Raw genomic sequence first — 22500 nt, forward strand, 5'->3', positions numbered from 1 at the left:
CCTGGAGCACAACGACGGCCGTGTGCGCGTGTGGAGGCGACAGGGGGAGCGCTACAACGATGACTGCATTCAGCAGGTGACTGCCCATGGTGGGGGTTCCATCATGGTATGGGGTGGGATCTCTGCCCATCACAGAACCCCCCTCTACCTCATCCAAGGCAGACAGCGCCACAGGGACGAGATCCTTCGCCGTTTTGCTGTACCCACATTACAGCAGATTGGAGCCCACTCCGTTTACATGGATGACAACGCCACGCCGCACCGTGCTCGGCTGGTAAACGCCTTTCTCCAGCAAGCAGGGGTTGTCAGGATGGACTGGCCATCCTGTAGTCCGGATCTGAACCCTATTGAAAACTTTTGGGATGCACTGGAGCGCCACTGTTGAGGCAATACCCACATTTCAAACATCCCACTGTTTTAAATCGCGTGAGTTTGGCTACCTGTCCATTTCAAACATCTCATTGTTGAGGCAATACCCACATTTCAAACATCCCACTATTGAGGCAATACCCACATTTCAAACATCCCACTGTTGAGGCAATACCCACATTTCAAACATCCCACTGTTGAGGCAATACCCACATTTCAAACATCCCACTATTGAGGCAATACCCACATTTCAAACATCCCACTCTTGAGGCAATACCCACATTTCAAACATCCCACTATTGAGGCAATACCCACATTTCAAACATCCCACTGTTGAGGCAATACCCACATTTCAAACATCCCACTGTTGAGGCAATACCCACATTTCAAACATCCCACTGTTGAGGCAATACCCACATTTCAAACATCCCACTCTTGAGGCAATACCCACATTTCAAACATCCCACTATTGAGGCAATACCCACATTTCAAACATCCCACTATTGAGGCAATACCAACATTTCAAACATCCCACTGTTGAGGCAATACCCACATTTCAAACATCCCACTATTGAGGCAATACCCACATTTCAAAAATCCCACTATTGAGGCAATACTCACATTTCAAACATCCCACTGTTGAGGCAATACCCACATTTCAAACATCCCACTATTGAGGCAATATCCACATTTCAAACATCCCACTATTGAGGCAATACCCACATTTCAAACATCCCACTATTGAGGCAATACCCACATTTCAAACATCCCACTCTTGAGGCAATACCCACATTTCAAACATCCCACTATTAAGGCCATACCCACATTTCAAACATCCCACTATTGTGGCAATACCCACATTTCCAACATCCCACTATTGAGGCAATACCTACATTTCAAACATCCCACTATTGAGGCAATACCCACATTTCAAACATCCAACTAATACTATTGGGGCAATACCCACATTTCAAACATCCCACTCTTGAGGCAATACCCACATTTCAAACATCCCACTATTGAGGCAATACCCACATTTCAAACATCCCACTATTGAGGCAATACCCACATTTCAAACATCCCACTCTTGAGGCAATACCCACATTTCAAACATCCCACTATTGAGGCAATACCCACATTTCAAACATCCCACTATTGAGGCAATACCCACATTTCAAACATCCCACTATTGAGGCAATACCCACATTTCAAACATCCCACTGTTGAGGGAATACCCACATTTCAAACATCCCACTATCGAGGCAATACCCACATTTCAAACATCCCACTATTGAGGCAATACCCACATTTCAAACATCCCACTATTGAGGCAATACCCACATTTCAAACATCCCACTATAGAGGCAATACCCACATTTCATACATCCCACTCTTGAGGCAATACCCACATTTCAAACATGCCACTATTGAGGCAATACCCACATTTCAAACATCCCACTATTGTGGCAATACCCACATTTCAAACATCCCACTCTTGAGGCAATACCCACATTTCAAACATCCCACTATTGAGGCAATACCCACATTTCAAACATCCCACTATTGAGGCAATACCCACATTTCAAACATCCCACTATTGAGGCAATACCCACATTTCAAACATCCCACTGTTGAGGCAATACCCACAATTCAAACATCCCACTATCGAGGCTATACCCACATTTCAAACATCCCACTATTGAGGCAATACCCACATTTCAAACATCCCACTATAGAGGCAATACCCACATTTCAAACATCCCACTATAGAGGCAATACCCACATTTCAAACATCCCACTCTTGAGGCAATACTCACATTTCAAACATCCCACTATTGAGGCAATACCCACATTTAAAACATCCCACTATTGAGGCAATACCCACATTTCAAACATCCCACTGTTGAGGCAATACCCACATTTCAAACATCCCACTATTGAGGCAATACCCACATTTCAAAAATCCCACTATTGAGGCAATACTCACATTTCAAACATCCCACTGTTGAGGCAATACCCACATTTCAAACATCCCACTATTGAGGCAATACCCACATTTCAAACATCCCACTGTTGAGGCAATACCCACATTTCAAACATCCCACTATTGAGGCAATACCCACATTTCAAACATCCCACTCTTGAGGCAATACCCACATTTCAAACATCCCACTATTAAGGCCATACCCACATTTCAAACATCCCACTATTGTGGCAATACCCACATTTCCAACATCCCACTATTGAGGCAATACCTACATTTCAAACATCCCACTATTGAGGCAATACCCACATTTCAAACATCCAACTAATACTATTGGGGCAATACCCACATTTCAAACATCCCACTCTTGAGGCAATACCCACATTTCAAACATCCCACTATTGAGGCAATACCCACATTTCAAACATCCCACTATTGAGGCAATACCCACATTTCAAACATCCCACTCTTGAGGCAATACCCACATTTCAAACATGCCACTATTGAGGCAATACCCACATTTCAAACATCCCACTATTGAGGCAATACCCACATTTCAAACATCCCACTATTGAGGCAATACCCACATTTCAAACATCCCACTGTTGAGGGAATACCCACATTTCAAACATCCCACTATCGAGGCAATACCCACATTTCAAACATCCCACTATTGAGGCAATACCCACATTTCAAACATCCCACTATTGAGGCAATACCCACATTTCAAACATCCCACTATAGAGGCAATACCCACATTTCAAACATCCCACTCTTGAGGCAATACCCACATTTCAAACATGCCACTATTGAGGCAATACCCACATTTCAAACATCCCACTATTGTGGCAATACCCACATTTCAAACATCCCACTCTTGAGGCAATACCCACATTTCAAACATCCCACTATTGAGGCAATACCCACATTTCAAACATCCCACTATTGAGGCAATACCCACATTTCAAACATCCCACTATTGAGGCAATACCCACATTTCAAACATCCCACTGTTGAGGCAATACCCACAATTCAAACATCCCACTATCGAGGCTATACCCACATTTCAAACATCCCACTATTGAGGCAATACCCACATTTCAAACATCCCACTATAGAGGCAATACCCACATTTCAAACATCCCACTCTTGAGGCAATACCCACATTTCAAACATCCCACTATTGAGGCAATACCCACATTTCAAACATCCCACTATTGAGGCAATACCCACATTTCAAACATCACACAATTGAGGCAATACCCACATTTCAAACATCCCACTATTGAGGCAATACCCACATTTAAAGCATTCCACTGAGGCAATACCCACATTTCAAACATCCCACCATTGAGGCAATACCCACATTTCAAACATCCCACTATTGAGGCAATACCCACATTTCGATTCTTCATGAAAGAGCAAAACCAGAACATTTGACATTCAAATGTGCCATTTTGAAGTTAATGCGCATTGAATCTGAAGTAATTCTTAACTTAAATGCAAGAAAAAACACAAACTTTGCTAAATCTACAATTGTTCCTTTGTCTTGTTTTTGAAACATGGTAATCATACTGCCAAACAGATCACCATCACTTAAAAACTGTGATACATATATGTTATTCTTAACTCACAATATGTTGGGCATTCAAATCGAACATTAATTGCATATCAATCTATTTAGACAGATGAGAGAAGCAGTGTTCCTTATGCAACAACGTGTTTGCGTGTGTGTAAAGGTGTGTGTAAAGGTGTGTGTAAAGGTGTGTGTAAAGGTGTGTGTAAAGGTGTGTGTAAAGGTGTGTGTAAAGGTGTGTGTAAAGGTGTGTGTACTGAAGGATAATGTTGGATTTAAACAAAGAAACTTCCGTATTTCCATATGATCCCGTTAAGCCTAGTAGATTGAGTGGACATAGCAAACAATACAGCAACCTGTACTTTCGTAAGTTCACGAACCTCTGGTCTTTTGGGTTTAACGTTCACGAACAACGATGACGGTCCCTGTTAGCCTAATACTTTAAGATGCCAATAGGTATCAACAGCCTGTACTTTCATAAGTTCACGAACCTCTGGTCTTTAGGGTTTAACGTTCACGAACAACGATGACGGTCCCTGCTAGCCTAATACTTTAAGATGCCAATAGGTATCAACAGCCTGTACTTTCATAAGTTCACGAACCTCGTGTCTTTTGGGTTTAACGTTCACGAACAACGATGACGGTCCCTGTTAGCCTAATACTTTAAGATGCCAATAGGTATCAACAGCCTGTACTTTCATAAGTTCACGAACCTCATGTCTTTTGGGTTTAACATTTATGTACACCTATAACCACCACCCCCACGTCCCCCCTCACCCCCTCGTGTTCATACTCTACACACTACTGCATATGTCCTTCTGCACCGCTCAAATGTTCACGCATGTGTTTTGGTGTGGCAAATTTTGGTATTTAGTGTTTTTTTTAATTTTTTATATCGAACAACATGCTGCAAATAATGACTGGTGTTTGAAGATGTTTATGTGTGTTTAGGTTATTTGGTTAAAAATTTAATAAAGATAGTTCCCCAAATTATTGCTGCTGCAGTCGAATTAAATTAGGAAATAAGTTTGTGTTAGTCATCATGCAGCTCCCCCCCCCTCCCAACCATCCTACCTCATCGGTTTTTTTTTCTCCACTGACATTGTTTACTAATCCTATAGTCCTATAGTTTTACATTCCCTCTCATCTTTGCTTAAGACTATATATTGCTAATTTTAATCTGAATTTCATTTTATGGTATAAGCATTATCGTAGATGAAAATGCATAATCCAATCATGTTTAAACGAACACGCGTGTCTAATCCAATCAGGTTCAACATCAAGTCAAAAGGATTACAAAAAGCACAAAAAGTCGTAGAACTCTTGATCTTAATGCTAAACCGACCTCATGTGGTGGAGGGCATACACGTGTAAATGAGAGTGCATTAATCCCTTCAATAAACATATATATGACGGTGCGTTAATCCTTACAATAAGCTTATAGACGACCATGCGTTAATCCCATCAATACAATTGTCGTTAACTGTGATCTCCTCCCTGTTGGAAGCACGCAATCAACCACACATGCACCAGTATCAGGATTAAAACAAAATCCTCCCATTTGGATAACAGCAGAAGTTAACCCTTCTCAAGAGGAGACATGCTGATGTGTTTGTTTCGTTAGTTGGTTGGTTAGTTGGTTAGTTGGTTAGTTGGTTGGTTAGTTAGATATTGAGTTAGTTAGTTCGTTAGTTAGTTAGATATTGAGTTTGTTAGTTCGTAATTAGTTAGATATTTGGTTAGTTGGTGAGTCCGTTAGTTAGTTAGATATATATATATATATGTCACAGTGGACATGAGAATCCAGTGAGATTCCGAATCGCACTGGTGGAGATTGGAATTCCAGTTTGCACTAGGGCAAACTAGAATTCTCATCTCCACTAGATATTTGTTAGTGAAGAATGGAAGTCCAGTTTGCCCTAGTGCAAACGGTAATTCCCATTTCCACTGAAACTGGATTCCCGTTTGCACTAGGGCAAACTGGAATTCCATTCTTCACTAACAAATATCCAGTAGAGATGAGAATTCTAGTTTGCCCTAGTGCAAACTGGAATTCCAATCTCCACTAGTGGGATTCGGAATCTCACTGGATTCTCATTTCCACTGTGACATATACATTAATAAGCTTGTATATGAATGTGTGTTAATACCTACACTAAACTTGTCGTTAAATATGATCTCCTCCCTGTTGGAAGCATGTGAACAACCACACATGCACCTGTCAGCAGGATTAAAATAAAATCCTCCCGCATGGATAACGGCAGAAGTCATGAGCTTTTGTGGCAGATATAGACGAGAAACACCCAGTCACGTCTTCAGAAAAGAAGTCAACCGCTACAGACGACGAGAAGTCAACCGCTGCAGCCAACGAGAAGTCAACCGCTATCACCAACGAGAAGTCAACCACTACAGCCAACCAGAAGTCAACCGCTACATCCCACGAAAGAAGGTTTCCTTACTGTTTGGTAGGTATTACAATTCTAAAACTAGTCTTTTTCTTGTGATCTTAATCACAGGAACTAAATGTTTCGACATGGATTTACGTTAGTTCTTTTTTATATTCGTTTTCATTTTTTAACTTGAGACAAAAAGTTGAAGTGGGATGATGTATGCATTGACATAATATTCAATTTGAATATATTTACTGTCACATGAACTAAATTTTAGTTCATAGATTTTCTTTGCAATGTGTTTTATTTGCTGGATAAAGTGAACACCTAACTAGTATTGGGCGAGAAGTTGATTTGTTAGATTTACAACCATATGATGCATTGTTGATGTTTAAAATGATTATTTTGTTATATGCAGATGATACAAACAGTATAGCTGAATCCCCAAAAAGAACTAAAACACTCGCTTGATGTGTTGTCCGAATATTGTGATCAGTGTAAACTCCCAAATAACGAAATAGTTGTTTTTTTCAATCAGTAAGATACGAATATTGTAATTCTTTAGATATTAAGAGAAAACAATTGGGGTCGTGTTTGGTTTACAATGTTGAGGTATATTGTTGAATTATAATAATAAGTTTCATATAGCACATAAGTTGTTATATGATACGACATCCCGGGCAATGTTTAGTCTGTTAAAGATCTGTAGAAAATTGTTGCTGTCCAAGGATATTCAAGTTGAATTGTTTGATAGAATAGTTGCACCATGCAATTTTGTTATACGGTTCAGAAGTATATAAAGGCCCACATTTAGTTAATTTAGCAACAAAATTGCAGCATCGTTTCAATAAGATTATTTTGAAATTAAGAAAATCGACCCCAACGGGTATGGTTTTGGGCGAATTAGGCAAATTTCTATTGGATATCCAAGTTAAAGATAGAATATTCAGTTTTTGATTAAAGTTGGTTGATTGTTATAATAGCAATACGTATTGTACCGGTTTTTTTGCATCACCTTTATGTAAATAACATTATGAGTTATTTCTAATATGCTGACTGTTAGCAAATGATAACAAACATGTCGAGAAAAAAAGATATCAAGCATGAGCCTTTTGGGCGAATGCTGATATCGTTTGTGAGACATGTCTGTTATCATTTGCTAACAGTCAGCATATTAGAAATAACGGTTGTATTATCGTTTAATTCGACTAAAAGAAATTTCGAAGCGACCCCGCGAATTAGACAGAACAGCCGAAATTGGAACTTGAGCGCTCCTACCTGATTATGTCAGTCAAAGAATTCTCGTAACCTGGGTCAGCCAATCAGAGTAACACACCTGAAGTGATTAACAGTCACAGGTCAAATGCGTTTGACATACAACAATCCCACAAGATAAACCATGTTGAACATGCGTTTCGGTTGCTTCGCTTTTTCTTGTTGAACAGAGAGCGACAGATTTAGAACCGACTTCAGACGGATGGGAAATGACGGAAAGATACATTTGACGTAAAGCGAGTAACACAATCCACTTGATTTTTCCGAACTTAGATCATTTAGAATTTAAGTGAGCGGGTGGGCATTGCATACTCAGAGGATGGGCTGTGCCTTGCTGTTCCGTAAAGCACCCACCGACAAAACTCGATTTTCGGTATTTTTTAGATAAAGGGAGTATTATCTGACAGCATTTGAAATGTCATTCTTTAGAATAAATCACACTGATATTGTCGATTTAATTTTTTACTTTGTCTTGTTAATTTTTAGCTTGATAAACAAAAAGGGTCCCTCCCTGAACGTCATAACATTTAGAGGGTCACCTGATTGGTCAAAAAGCCATATGGGGCGCTGAATTGGTAATACATATATATATATAATGTCCTATTTAAAACATGTCAAAATAACTGAAATGCTCTTAGTCTTAGTTGTTTTTGTCATGACCAGTTTCATTTACGATGTTCCGAAAACATGTTTTTCATTGAAAAAGTTAAACAGCCTAAAATATCAATATATACAGTCGTGGTTATCGGAGTTAAGTGTAAAACATGGTTTTCATTGAAAAAGTTAAACAGCCTAAAATATCAATATATACAGTCGTGGTTATCGGAATTAAGTGTAAAAAATGGTTTTCATTGAAAAAGTTAAACCGCCTAAAAGATCAATATATACAGTCGTGGTTATCGAAATTAAGTGTAAAAAATGATTTTCATTGAAAAAGTTAAACAGCCTAAAAGATCAATATATACAGTCGTGGTTATCGGAATTAAGTGTAAAAAATGGTTTTCATTGAAAAAGTTAAACAGCATAAAAGATCAATATATACAGTCGAGGTTATCGGAATTAAGTGTAAAACATGGTTTTCATTGAATAAGTTAAACAGCCTAAAAGATCAATATATACAGTCGTGGTTATCGGAATTAAGTGTAAAAAAATGGTTTTCATTAAAAAAAAGTTAAACAGTCTAAAAGATCAATATAATTATACAGTCGTGGTTATCGGAATTAAGTGTAAAAAATGGTTTTCATTGAAAAAGTTAAACAGCCTAAAAGATCAATATATACAGTCGTGGTTATCGGAATTAAGTGTAAAAAAACACCTTTTGAATTAGAGATTGTGCAAAGATACCATTACACTTGGAGATTATTTGAATATTTTACCCAATAACTTAGCACTTTCTTTTTTACGCTTGAGAACATTTAATCTTAAATAGCCAGTTCAGAAAGGCAGACTATTAGATATACCACATAACCAAAGAATATGTGTTAAATGCCTGTCTGTAGAACTCGCAGATGAATTTCATTATATATATATGTCAGTGTAATATTTGTCAACATTTGAGGAAAACCTTGTTACCAGTCGATTTATGCAGAAATTCAAAGTAGTGAAATTTAAACATGTTTTTTAAATAACAACAAAAGCGAAAGTTGTTGAACTTGAGGTATTGTCTTAGTTATAATATGAATAAAACATGCTTATATGGTTCAGTCTTTTTATTGAAAAAAAACACACACAAAAAACACGTCCTGTCAACACATTTGTGATTATGATTAGTTAACTATTAGTCCAGGTTGACATACTTCTGGTTATTATTTACGAAATGTTGTGTCCCATTATTCTATTTCGTTGTTTTAATTGTACTTTTGTGTTATCAAATGCATGTAGCCCTACGGGTTCTTTGGAGTAGATATTGACATGCCGTACCTCTTTGTTTTCCAGCTTTTAAGTTGAAGTGGAATGATGTATGCATTCAAACTGCATACACTGTTGATATATTTACCACATGAAATAAGTGTTTTGACATAGATTTAAGTGAGTTCCCTTTTCTATTGTTTTGCAGGTTTACACCCGAGACAAAACGTTCAAGTGTGATAATGTATGCACGCTGTCTGTTTCCCTTTCTTCTCCTGATTGTGGTCGCAGGTAAGAAAATTAGCCATACTTGCGTCTCTCTGTCTTTCTGTCTCGCCATTTCCATAGCAACAGGGAAATTTGTAATTATACGATTATGCTTTTGATTGTAGTCTTTGTGTTATGCGTAATGCGATGTGGCGCCAACAGACACGTTTCCTTATTTGTGTACAATGAATATGGACATTAAATAGTCTTAACTTATCTGATCCATTGTCAGAGTACGAATTATTCCAGTCATTCAATACTAGACTGAATGGGAAGTGGGATGATGCATGCACGATGTCTTTTTCTCTTTCTTCTCTTGATTTCGATCGCAAGTAAGGACAATTAGCTAGACTTCCTTCGCACTGTCTTTCTGTCACTCTATTTCCATAGCAACGGGGAAACTTGTGCTTGTCCAACTATGGTATTAATTGTCGTATGTGTCTTATAAGATATGAGATGTGGTGCCAACAGACACATTTCTATTTTTTTGTACAATGAAAATTGACATTAAAATTGTCTTATCTTAGCTAAGCTTATTGTCAGAGTACTATAGATATTCCATTCATTCAATACTACGCTGAATGAATAGAGGGAAAAAGAGGAAGTGTGTCTGCCTGTGTGTGTGTGTGTGTGTGTGTGTTTGTGTGTGTGTGTGTGTGTGTGTGTGTGTGTGTGTGTGTGTGTGTGTGTGTGTGTGTGTGTGTACACCATCTTCTACATGATATTCCCCCCCCCCCAAAAAAAAAATTCGATAAAGGTTGTTAATGACGTCATATCTGGCTATTATTGAAAGTTGAGGCGGCACTGTCACACCCTCATTTTTCGTTCAAATACATACATTTTGGTCAAGCAATCTTCGACAAAGCCCGAACTATGGGATTGCATTTTCTGCTTGAAAGCTTAAAGCCACACTCCGCCTGCAGTAAACCATCTGATCACTGAGCTTCCCGAGATTTTAATTACGATACAAATATACTTCCATTTGATCGCTTACCACTCAAAATCTAAACAACGAAGTGACTGTGGTAAGATGAACAAAGTTAAAAAAAACAAAGGATTACTGTACTCACCGATACAAAGACGATACAAAAGCGAAAATTCGTTATCGTCTTGTGTCGTCTTTGTATCGGTACGGTGAGTACAGTAATCCTTTGTTTTTTAACTTCGCTTACCACTCATAACAAGCACACACTCTGTGACTCACACTCACAGTCACACCCAGTTACTCAGTAACACACACATACACAACAGATGAATCTTGCTCAGTTCTACAAAGGCCACGTTTGCAATGGTCATGTCTTGGATTTTAAAAATAATAACTTACCTGCTGGTTGATCCAAACCGATGATTGAAAATTAGTGAGAGGAAAATGTCCTGTAGTGTAGAACAGTGCGATTCATCGCCACCCTCCCCATTCAAGGCAGACTGTGTCCAAATTCTGCTGTATCATTCACATACCGATTGAATTCCTTCAGAAGAGCAGTCGGTTTTAGAACATGCAGATTTACATAATAAGCCTGGATTGATGTTGCCAATTGACTTTTTTCATGCATTTGATTGCATCTCCAAAGAGTTTATGTTGAAGATGTTTGAAAAATTTGGTTTTGGAACTGATTTTGTGAAATGGGTTGATGTTTTGATGAAAAACGCAAAAAGTTGTGTAAACTATTGTGGTTCGTTATCTGAATTTTTTAATATTGATTCCGGAATAAGGCAAGGGTGTCCTTTTTCCGCACTAGCCTTCGTATTAGCAGTTGAATTGTTAGCAATCAAAATTCGAGAGGCCAAAAATATAAAGGGTATGTCATTATGGAACAACGGAGATATGAATAAAGTTTTGAAAGTATTGTTATATGCTGATGATGTTACATTGTTTTTGCAAGATGAACATGACATGTTCCAAGCCCTGGCTTTGATTGGTAAATTTTCAGAAATATCAGGTTTGAACATAAATCACCAAAAAATCCAAACTAATGTGGATTGGGTCGCGGAAGAATTGTAGGAATGAGTGTTGCGGTTTTGCATGTACAGACAAAATGAAAATTCTAGGTGTATATTTCTGTAATTATATGCGTGCGTCAAAAGTGAAAGAGAATTGAGAAGAGAGAGTGAATGTTGCAAAAAGGCTCAACTGCGTGTGGGAGAAAAGGAATTTGAGCATTATTGGTAAAGTCTGTGTATTCAAAACGTTTATTCTGCCACATTTTGTCTATATAATGCAGGCGCTGATTGTACCAGACGACGTTCTAACTGAAATTAATAGGTTAATGTTTCGCTTCGTGTGGCGCAAAAAAGACTGCAACAGAAAAGCATTTGAAAAGGTGAAAAGAACTGTTTTATGTAACGAAGTAAAGCAAGGTGGATTAAATATGATTGATTTGCGTCAGATGCAGTGTTCCTTTTTGTTAAGCTGGGTTGTGAACCTAACTCTGTCTAATGAAGACCAGAAATGGTCATGACTCCCAAAAGCACTGTTTTTCCGTTTTGGGAGTCGCTTTGAGTGTTTTTTTGCGAACATTAATAGCAAACCATTTAAAGGATTTGGACAGTATTAAATCGGAATTTTGGTCCGCTGTGTTGAAGGCATGGCTTGATAACAATCAAGTCGATAATAATGGTAATTCTCTTTCCGGTTTGTTGTGGAACAACAAAGATATAATTTGTCAAGGAAACCCACTCTTTTTTGCGGATTGGATTAAAAGTGGTATAATGTATGTGAGCGATGTGTGTGATAATGGACGTTTTTCTACCTATGAAGAAGTGTGTGAAAGAACTGGCTACACTGCAAATAGATTGCTTGAGTACAATGTTGTTCGAATAGCTGTACATCTCCTTTTAAGAAATGTCGATATAAACGATGTAAATTGTTCAGTCTGTGACATTCCGACCTTCTGTGGGAAAAAGTTAAATCAGTAAAAGAAATTCGAACGATTCTGGTAGGAAAACAATACAGCCCACCCTGTTCAGAAGGATTTTGGAGATGAAAATTAGGATTTGAAATTGACGAAAAGAATTGGAACTTAGCAGCCACTGTCACTAGTGAAGTTCGATTACGTGTACTGCATTGGAAAATATTGCAAAACATTTATCCAACTAATATTTTATTGTGTACAATGAAAGTGAAGGCTGATAAAAACAGTACATATTGTAAGGATGAGCTTGATGTATTCGAGCATTTTTTCTTTCAGTGCCCAACAGTGCTCACGTTTTGGAAATATATTGAAATGTACATTTTAGTAAACATTGGTGAAAGAATTAGGTTGAATGTTACAGATGTGCTTTTTGGTATAAAAAGTAACAGCAAAAATATGAAGAAGATTAATCACATTATTTTAATCGCAAAGATGTGCGTAAGCATTTAAACAAAAAACCGATTCACGATTAACACTGGAAATTATTTTTGGAAATCATGTTGTTTTGAGATTTCGTTAGTCTGAAGTTTTATTAATTAAAAACAAATTATTGTTTATTTTCTTTGATATAAGGTAAAGACAGCCATACATTATGATGCGAGTATTGTTTTTAAAAAAAGATCAATATATGATGACATATGATCATTTTGATGCTACACATGTTGACACGTATATTTTTTTCACGTATGACTATTTTTAGTCCTTTTGTATAATGTAAAAGTTTTTCTGAACCGCAAAAAAAAAAAAAAAAAAAAAAAAAAAAAAAAAGAAGAGCAGTCGGTGTTTCAACTTCTTTGTTGGTATATTTCTCTGGTGGACGTGTTGAACTGCCAAATATTAGATTGTTTTCAATAATATATATCAGTCACGACGGCCGCCATGTTTTTCGTCATCAATACTATTCATGTACTCCACTAAGGAAGAGCGTTTTAATGTGTCTTAACACCGACTTCTCGGGAAAGTGATCAATCGAATTTTATGGTCCCCCGCAGTGGGGCACTGCGGTTATGAAATTAAAGGCCCCTCCTGTTTTTGGAACCGCAGGAGCTTTCTAGTTTGCTGTTAGGTAGATTTTTGGTTCCTCTTTCCTGTCATGCTCTCTTTTTCTTCATGAATTCTTTTCTTTTTTCTGCCTTCTTGCTCATTCACCTGTATTTTTTCCAAAAATCTCTTCTCTTGCCTCCCGCAGTGGGGCACTGCGGTTATGAAATTAAAGGCCCCTCCTGTTTTTGGAACCGCAGGAGCTTTCTAGTTTGCTGTTAGGTAGATTTTTGGTTCCTCTTTCCTGTCATGCTCTCTTTTTCTTCATGAATTCTTTTCTTTTTTCTGCCTTCTTGCTCATTCACCTGTATTTTTTCCAAAAATCTCTTCTCTTGCCGCTTGTCTTGCGATTCATGTATAGTTTAATCTGTTAGTGTTCTGATGTAAGTCCAGCAGTAGATAGGTTAAGCCTATTTTAACATACTGGAAACTGGTAATCTTCCAGTAGGTATTAATTTAGTTTTACTAAAGCCTGCTGGGACACAAGTAATGGGTTAGTGCATTTGTAAACAGGAATCGCTTGACAAGTGGCCCCCTTCATCCCCCCTTCCTCGTCCTGATATGGCTCTGCGTAGTCGGCTGGACGTTAAGCAACAAATAAACAAACAAACAAATTTTATGGTCCACAAAAACTTGCTTCATATTTTATTTAAGGACTACTTTTAATTGCCTTTATTTTTATGGCGCACATTTTGTGCCCCACATTTTGTTTTGGCCTTCATTTTGTGGTCCACAAACTGGAAATGTGCCCCACAAATTTGTGGGCTTATTTTTGTGGTCCACAAACTGGAAATGTGCCCCACAAATGTGTGGGCTTATTTGTTGGATTAATGGCATCAAATGCCAAGGATAAATCTCATGAGCTGCAGCTGAAGCAGAAGAAAACGTCTTGGACACAGCTGAAAGGTTTTATTTCCTCTGTGGTTGCAGGGAAGAGTCTGATTGTGTCCGACAACCGTGTGTACCATACTTCCAGTGGACTGAATCGACCCACTAAAGATACACGTGAGTATAAGTGCGAACAAACAGACAGACACACATGCAAACAAACAGACAGACACACATGCAAACAAACAGACAGACAGAGTGAAACGTATACCCAGCAAACATGTTTACGTTGTATTCACGTTATATTCACGTTGGCCTACGTTGGGTTTACGTTGCGTTTCAACGTTTTTTTACGTAGATTTGTATGGACGAAATCACGCGGAAATAAATGTTATTTAGTATAACTATAATTTACACACTTGTTTTACTGTGCCTGTGGCTGTCACAACCCCTCGGTCAAGAAGCGTGCGTTCTTCCTGCATGCTTTTTCTGGTGCATTTTTGTGTGAGCTGATGTCAGGTACACTGAGCACAAAAAGTTGAGGATATTTTTTCAGTGGAGTAGCCCAGATGTTAAACAGCAGTTTTTTGGTCAGAAATATACGTGTATTTGAAGATCAGTCTTTCTTCTGCTCAAAAATGTGTTTCTGGAATCTGAGCAATATTAAGATATGGCGTCATAGGTCCGTGACCACGCCTACCCTCAAAAATGACGTTTTTTGACGGCATGATTCACTTTCAACCGTCAAAGCGATAACTTAAACTGAATGATATTTTACACTTTTTTTTTAAACCAAAACGTTTATTTGGTGTCCTACCTGACAAGTCATACAAATTTCGTTCAAATCCGCCGCGCAGTCAGGCTGATCCAGTGTATAAAGGAGAGCGACCACAATCCTGAAAAACGGCAACAAATCAAGGGTTTTTGTGGTGTTTTTGCTGGGTAGCCGCAATTGATATGCAATCAATCTAAAACTACAAATCGCAGCCTCTCCAAATTTAACAGAACGTTTTTTCTTAATACATTTTTTGTGTGCAAATTATACTCTAAGGTTTATGACTACTAATTCAGATTTATACAAGAAGTGAACATCGATCGATACTTCAATCCTCGCAGGAAGCATTGTGAGTTTCATAATTTCACGCAACGTCATATTCACGTAAAATGTACGTAGTATACCAACGTAGTTAAACGCACCAAAGAATCGCAATAACGCAACGTTGCGTTTACGTTGTGTTGTTTGGTTGTATCCACATACATTTCACGTAATCTTCACAACATTTGTAAGACACCAAAATGCAACGTGAAATTCACGTAAAATTTACTTTGTGCGCTTACGTGGAAAGAACACCAAAGTCTCACATGGCTTTTACGTTGCGTTTTTTGGTAGGCTCAACAAACATTTCACGTAAAGTTCGCAACGTTGTTAATGACACGAAAAATGCACATTTTTGCAACGTCGTATTCACGTTGTGTGTTTGCTGGGTACACCCCGGAATATGTGACCCTCCACCACGAAATGAGTCGCATGTCACCTCGCGCGGTTCTGCGCTAGGCAGTCCGGGGAGTGTCTGGTAACAGTGAGGGTCACCTTAGTCACAGGCTTCTAACTCAAACAGTTTTTGCTCTTTTCTAAAACGGTTTTCACCACTGGACAGAGCATACTGTAGGAAAATGTAAAAATATGAAAATGATGCAAAGGTGACATGCGGCTCACTCCGTGGTGGAGGGTCACATATACGCGTGTGTAATAAAGGAGTAGAAAACTTCGATCGACCGGCGCTTTGAAACATTTGAAGTTCACAGCCTGACTCTGCTCAGTGTATAGCATTCGCCTTCCATGGTTCAATGTAATGTAATACATGGATGAATGTGACGTATTTAATGGTGCAATGTGACGAATTTAATAATGCAATGTGACCTATGCAATGATGCAAAGTGACGTCATCAATGGTGCAGTATATAACATAATTGTGTGTCAGCAGATGTTCGGCCAGAAGCAACGCGGCCCAAGATGAGCAAGAGAGAGGATGAGGATGGATCATATGAGGAATTCATATTGAAAATGTGAATTTTGATGGCCCAAATGTGTCTGTGACATCTCATTCCAGACAACATCAATCTGATTGTCATTAAACGGACCCCAAATAAAGAGTTTCAAAAAGCGAAAATCGTGTGTGTGTGTGTGTGTGTGTCACGGTGTGTGTGTGTCACGGTGTGAGTGTGTGTGTGTGTGTGTGTGTGTGTGTGTGTGTGTGTGTGTGTGTGTGTGTGTGTGTGTGTGTGTGTCACGGTGTGTGTGTGTATGTGTGTGTCACGGTGTGTGTGTGTGTCACGGTGTGTGTGTGTGTGTGTGTGTGTGTGTGTGTGTGTGTGTGTAAGCTTCCTCTCTCTATATTCTCTCTGTCTTCATCTGCCTATCTATCTATCATGTCTCTCTGTCTCTGGCATTGTCTCTCTGTCTGTCTGTCTGTCTGTGTCTCTCTATTAATCACTGCTCTATCTTTGTCTCTCTCTCCTTCTCTGTCTCTGTCTCTCTGTATCTGTCTCTCTCTGTCTCTCTCTGTCTCTTTCTTTCTCTCTCTCTTCCTCTTCTGTTGTAAGCGTCTGTGAATGTATGAAACGTTAGTATTAGAAAACATCAATCATTCGCTTTGTCACTTACAGCAAATAAAAACAAGTCGCGTAAGGCGAAAATACAATATTTAGTCAAGTAGCTGTCGAACTCACAGAATGAAACTGAACGCAATGCCATTTTTCAGCAAGACCGTATACTCGTAGCATCGTCAGTCCACCGCTCATGGCAAAGGCAGTGAAATTGACAAGAAGAGCGGGGTAGTAGTTGCGCTAAGAAGGATAGCACGCTTTTCTGTCCCTCTCTTTGTTTTAACTTTCTGAGCGTGTTTTTAATCCAAACATATCATATCTATATGTTTTTGGAATCAGGAACCGACAAGGAATAAGATGAAAGTGTTTTTAAATTGATTTGGACAATTTAATTTTGATAATAATTTTTATATATTTAATTTTCAGAGCTTGTTTTTAATCCGAATATAACATATTTATATGTTTTTGGAATCAGCAAATGATGGAAAATAAGATAAACCTAAATTTGGATCGTTTTATAAATTTTTATTTTTTTTTACAATTTTCAGATTTTTAATGACCAAAGTCATTAATTAATTTTTAAGCCACCAAGCTGAAATGCAATACCGAACCCCGGGCTTCGTCGAAGATTACTTGACCAAAATTTGAACCAATTTGGTTGAAAAATGAGGGCGTGACAGTGCCGCCTCAACTTTCACGAAAAGCCGGATATGACGTCATCAAAGACATTTATCAAAAAAATGAAAAAAACGTATGGGGATATCAATCCCAGGAACTCTCATGTCAATTTTCATAAAGATCGGTCCAGTAGTTTGGTCTGAATCGCTCTACACGCACGCACGCACGCACACACACACACACACACACACACACACACATACACACACACATACACCACGACCCTCGTTTCGATTCCCCCTCGATGTTAAAATATTTAGTCAAAACTTGACTAAATATAAAAAACATCTAATGATTCAGCTCAGGCCTAAGCTCACATGAGCCACACCGGGAAAACCCGTTATTAGTACAGCAAAGAGCGTGCACGTCATGATAATCTGTTGCCGTATCTGCAAGGTCTTTGGTTTTCAGTGACACAAGTTTACAATACAGTGTGCTAACCATTTTAGCATTAGACAAGCCAGGTTATTTGAACTATTTGCTAGGCTAACATCTCTCAAAAAGCTGCCAAAGTGCTTGCTGCACGGGTGCTGTGAGGTGAACACTATGTTTATATTTATACCAGCCTGCTCAAGCACACTTTAAATCCTCCTGCTCAAAGTGTCTCTTGAAATAGCTTGATGAGGCTGAATATATGAAATAAAAGAAATTACTTAGACAATGTAACGGGCATCTATTGCATTAAAAGAAATTAAGCAGGAACGAAATTTGCCCGACTGATTGATACGAAGAAAACAGCCACATTGATCAATCTCAAAATAACATTTGGAAATAAAATACATTGAAAATAACACTTTTTTTATTCACTTAAATATAATCTGTTTACTTGAAAGCAAACCACCACCTTTAATACATATATACCCATTCATCCATCCATCTTTCCATTCATCAATCAATCAATAACCGAGAGTTAAAACCAAACGTCAGATACACTTGTCCGCTGGCCTGGTTGTCAACGAAATACACGTAACAGTGCATACTGACTGATACCGTTTACTGTGTGACACTGTCTTCACCTGGACATGGCAGTGACAGTACACACTGACTGATACCGTGTACTGTGTGACACTGTCTTCACCTGGACATGACAGTGACAGTACACACTGACTGATACCGTGTACTGTGTGACACTGTCTTCACCTGGACTCATGACAGTGACAGTACACACTGACTGATGCCGTGTACTGTGTGACACTGTCTTCACCTGGACATGACAGTGACAGTACACACTGACTGATGCCGTGTACTGTGTGACACTGTCTTCACCTGGACATGACAGTGACAGTACACACTGACTGATGCCGTGTACTGTGTGACACTGTCTTCACCTGGACATGACAGTGACAGTACACACTGACTGATACCGTGTACTGTGTGACACTGTCTTCACCTGGACATGGCAGTGACAGTGCACACTGACTGATACCGTGTACTGTGTGACACTGTCTTCACCTGGACATGACAGTGACAGTGCACACTGACTGATACCGTGTACTGTGTGACACTGTCTTCACCTGGATGACAGTGACAGTGCACACTGACTGATGCCGTGTACTGTGTGACACTGTCTTCACCTGGACATGACAGTGACAGTACACACTGACTGATGCCGTGTACTGTGTGACACTGTCTTCACCTGGACATGACAGTGACAGTACACACTGACTGATACCGTGTACTGTGTGACACTGTCTTCACCTGGACTCATGACAGTGACAGTACACACTGACTGATGCCGTGTACTGTGTGACACTGTCTTCACCTGGACATGACAGTGACAGTACACACTGACTGATGCCGTGTACTGTGTGACACTGTCTTCACCTGGACATGACAGTGACAGTACACACTGACTGATGCCGTGTACTGTGTGACACTGTCTTCACCTGGACATGACAGTGACAGTACACACTGACTGATACCGTGTACTGTGTGACACTGTCTTCACCTGGACATGGCAGTGACAGTGCACACTGACTGATACCGTGTACTGTGTGACACTGTCTTCACCTGGACATGACAGTGACAGTGCACACTGACTGATACCGTGTACTGTGTGACACTGTCTTCACCTGGATGACAGTGACAGTACACACTGACTGATGCCGTGTACTGTGTGACACTGTCTTTACCTGGACATGACAGTGACAGTACACACTGACTGATGCCGTGTACTGTGTGACACTGTCTTTACCTGGACATGACAGTGACAGTACACACTGACTGATGCCGTGTACTGCGTGACACTGTCTTTACCTGGACATGACAGTGACAGTACACACTGACTGATGCCGTGTACTGTGTGACACTGTCTTCACCTGGACATAGCAGTGACAGTGCACACTGACTGATACCGTGTACTGTGTGACACTGTCTTCACATGGACATGACAGTGACAGTACACACTGACTGATACCGTGTACTGTGTGACACTGTCGTCACCTGGACATGACAGTGACAGTACACACTGACTGATACCGTGTACTGTGTGACACTGTCTTCACCTGGACATGACAGTGACAGTGACAGTGCAATGCAATGCGATTTAGCCCCAAATGTATGTGAAGTTTCAAGGTTTTAACTTAAAAAAGTCTGAGAAAATAATATATTTTCTTTTTTGAGAATGTGTTGCGCGCAAGACATCACGACAAACGCTCGTGTTTTTATATTTAGTCAAGTTTTGACTAAATATTTTAACATCGAGGGGGAATCGAAACGAGGGTCGTGGTGTATGTGCGTGTGTGCGTGTGTGTGTCTGTGTGTGTGTCTGTGTGTGTGTGTGTGTGTAGAGCGATTCAGACTAAACTACTGGACCGATCTTTATGAAATTTGACATGAGAGTTCCTGGGTATGAAATCCCCGAACGTTTTTTTCATTTTTTTGATAAATGTCTTTGATGACGTCATATCCGGCTTTTCGTGAAAGTTGAGGCGGCACTGTCACGCCCTCATTTTTCAACCAAATTGGTTGAAATTTTGGTCAAGTACTCTTCGACGAAGCCCGGGGTTCGGTATTGCATTTCAGCTTGGTGGCTTAAAAATTAATTAATGACTTTGGTCATTAAAAATCGGAAAATTGTAAAAAAAAATAAAAATTTATAAAACGATCCAAATTTACGTTTACCGTATTCTCCACCATTTGCTGATTCCAAAAACATATAAATATGTTATATTCGGATTAAAAACAAGCTCTGAAAATTAAATATATAAAAATTATTATCAAAATTTTTTTTTCGAAATCAATTTAAAAACACTTTCATCTTATTCCTTGTCGGTTCCTGATTCCAAAAATATATAGATATGATATGTTTGGATTAAAAACACGCTCAGAAAGTTAAAACGAAGAGAGGTACAGAAAAGCGTGCTATGCAGCATAGCGTAACCACTACCCCGCTCTTCTTGTCAATTTCACTGCCAATGCCGTGAGCGGTGGACCACGAGTATACGGTCTTGCTGCGTTGCATTGCGTTCAGTTTCATTCTGTGAGTTCGACAGCTACTTGACTAAATATTGTATTTTCGCCTTACGCGACTTGTTATTTTGTTGCTTTAAGGTCGACTTGCGTACCCGCTCTTTCGCTGATCTCAATTAAAATTCATCTTGGAAGTTCGGTTTTATTACGCTTATAATTAAGAAGATTAAACTAAGACAACAAAATAATAGTTAGTTTTTCCATTAAACTTGATAAGGTAGTGACATTTTATGTTGAACGCAAGATAGTGTCGCACGCAAGATCTCAAAAGATGTTGACGACATAATTTCAACACTTGGTAGCGCATTCGTGGTTCGTGATTTCTTCACAAATTTTGAACACAGAATGTGTCACGTGGTTCCCTAGATGAAGTAGATCCTTGTTCATGTAAGTTTTGTTTTTAAAAGAAAATAACCGTTAATTACCGAACATTATGTCGCACGCAAGATATGACGACATTTTCAGGTCGTTTTCAAAATTGCTGTTCAAAAGTTCTGCAGTCTTTGCTGGATTACTTGAAAGACAGCAGTTTGATACACCGTTATCGCTTGACGTGTCGACATCAATTCCAGAGTTTTTGAAAAAGAAATTTAGTAAATATCTGTGATTGAAAAATGTATGCCGTGATGACGACACATCTTGCGGTGCGACACCTTAAAATTCGGTTATCGAAATAAAAAATTCTCTCGAGATTTAGATTTGACGTTTGGTCTCGTCTGTAAAGCGATGTTTCAGGCATTTAATCAAACTAAATGCAAGGCATTTGTGCTTCTTGTTATTTTTCTGTGGCATATTCAAAACACGAGGTATCACGATGTCCGTTTTGAGATGGCCGGTTTTGGCGTTATTTTTGACTTCAAACAAAGATAACTTCAAAACCGTTCAAGTCAGACACACGAAATTATGTCCACTATATCTTTGCACATTCATCTACACACACCAGTTTTTAGCAGACACACGTTTTTAGAAACATTTTTATTGTAAAACAAAAGCCGTCTTCTGTTCTGTGAGCACCTTTTGGCACTTAGTCATATATAAAAGATAAGCATGACAGTAAAAAATTATAAAAAAATAAAAAGGCAGAAAAAACTATTCACAGGACTATATACACATACATACATTCTTGCATTATGAAACACTGATGCTTTATGGACAGAAAATAATCAGAACAAAGTCTTCCATGACTGTGACTTTTCGTAATTTGACATTAAATGTAATTAGAGATGTTTTTTGAAAGTATTGAGACTTGTTGGG

General features: G+C 38.9%; 1 long non-coding RNA gene across 1 annotated transcript; it reads left to right on the forward strand.

Moving 5' to 3' along the window:
• Window positions 1-6213: 6213 nt before the first annotated feature.
• LOC138954475 (uncharacterized) lies at window positions 6214-16661 on the forward strand. Its single transcript, XR_011451851.1, has 4 exons — window positions 6214-6394; window positions 9651-9733; window positions 14593-14667; window positions 16476-16661. It is a non-coding gene; the product is annotated as an uncharacterized lncRNA (long non-coding RNA).
• The last annotated feature ends 5839 nt before the right edge of the window (window positions 16662-22500 follow it).

Source organism: Littorina saxatilis, unplaced genomic scaffold (assembly GCF_037325665.1).
Source record: "Littorina saxatilis isolate snail1 unplaced genomic scaffold, US_GU_Lsax_2.0 scaffold_602, whole genome shotgun sequence".
NCBI classification, from domain to species: domain Eukaryota; kingdom Metazoa; phylum Mollusca; class Gastropoda; order Littorinimorpha; family Littorinidae; genus Littorina; species Littorina saxatilis.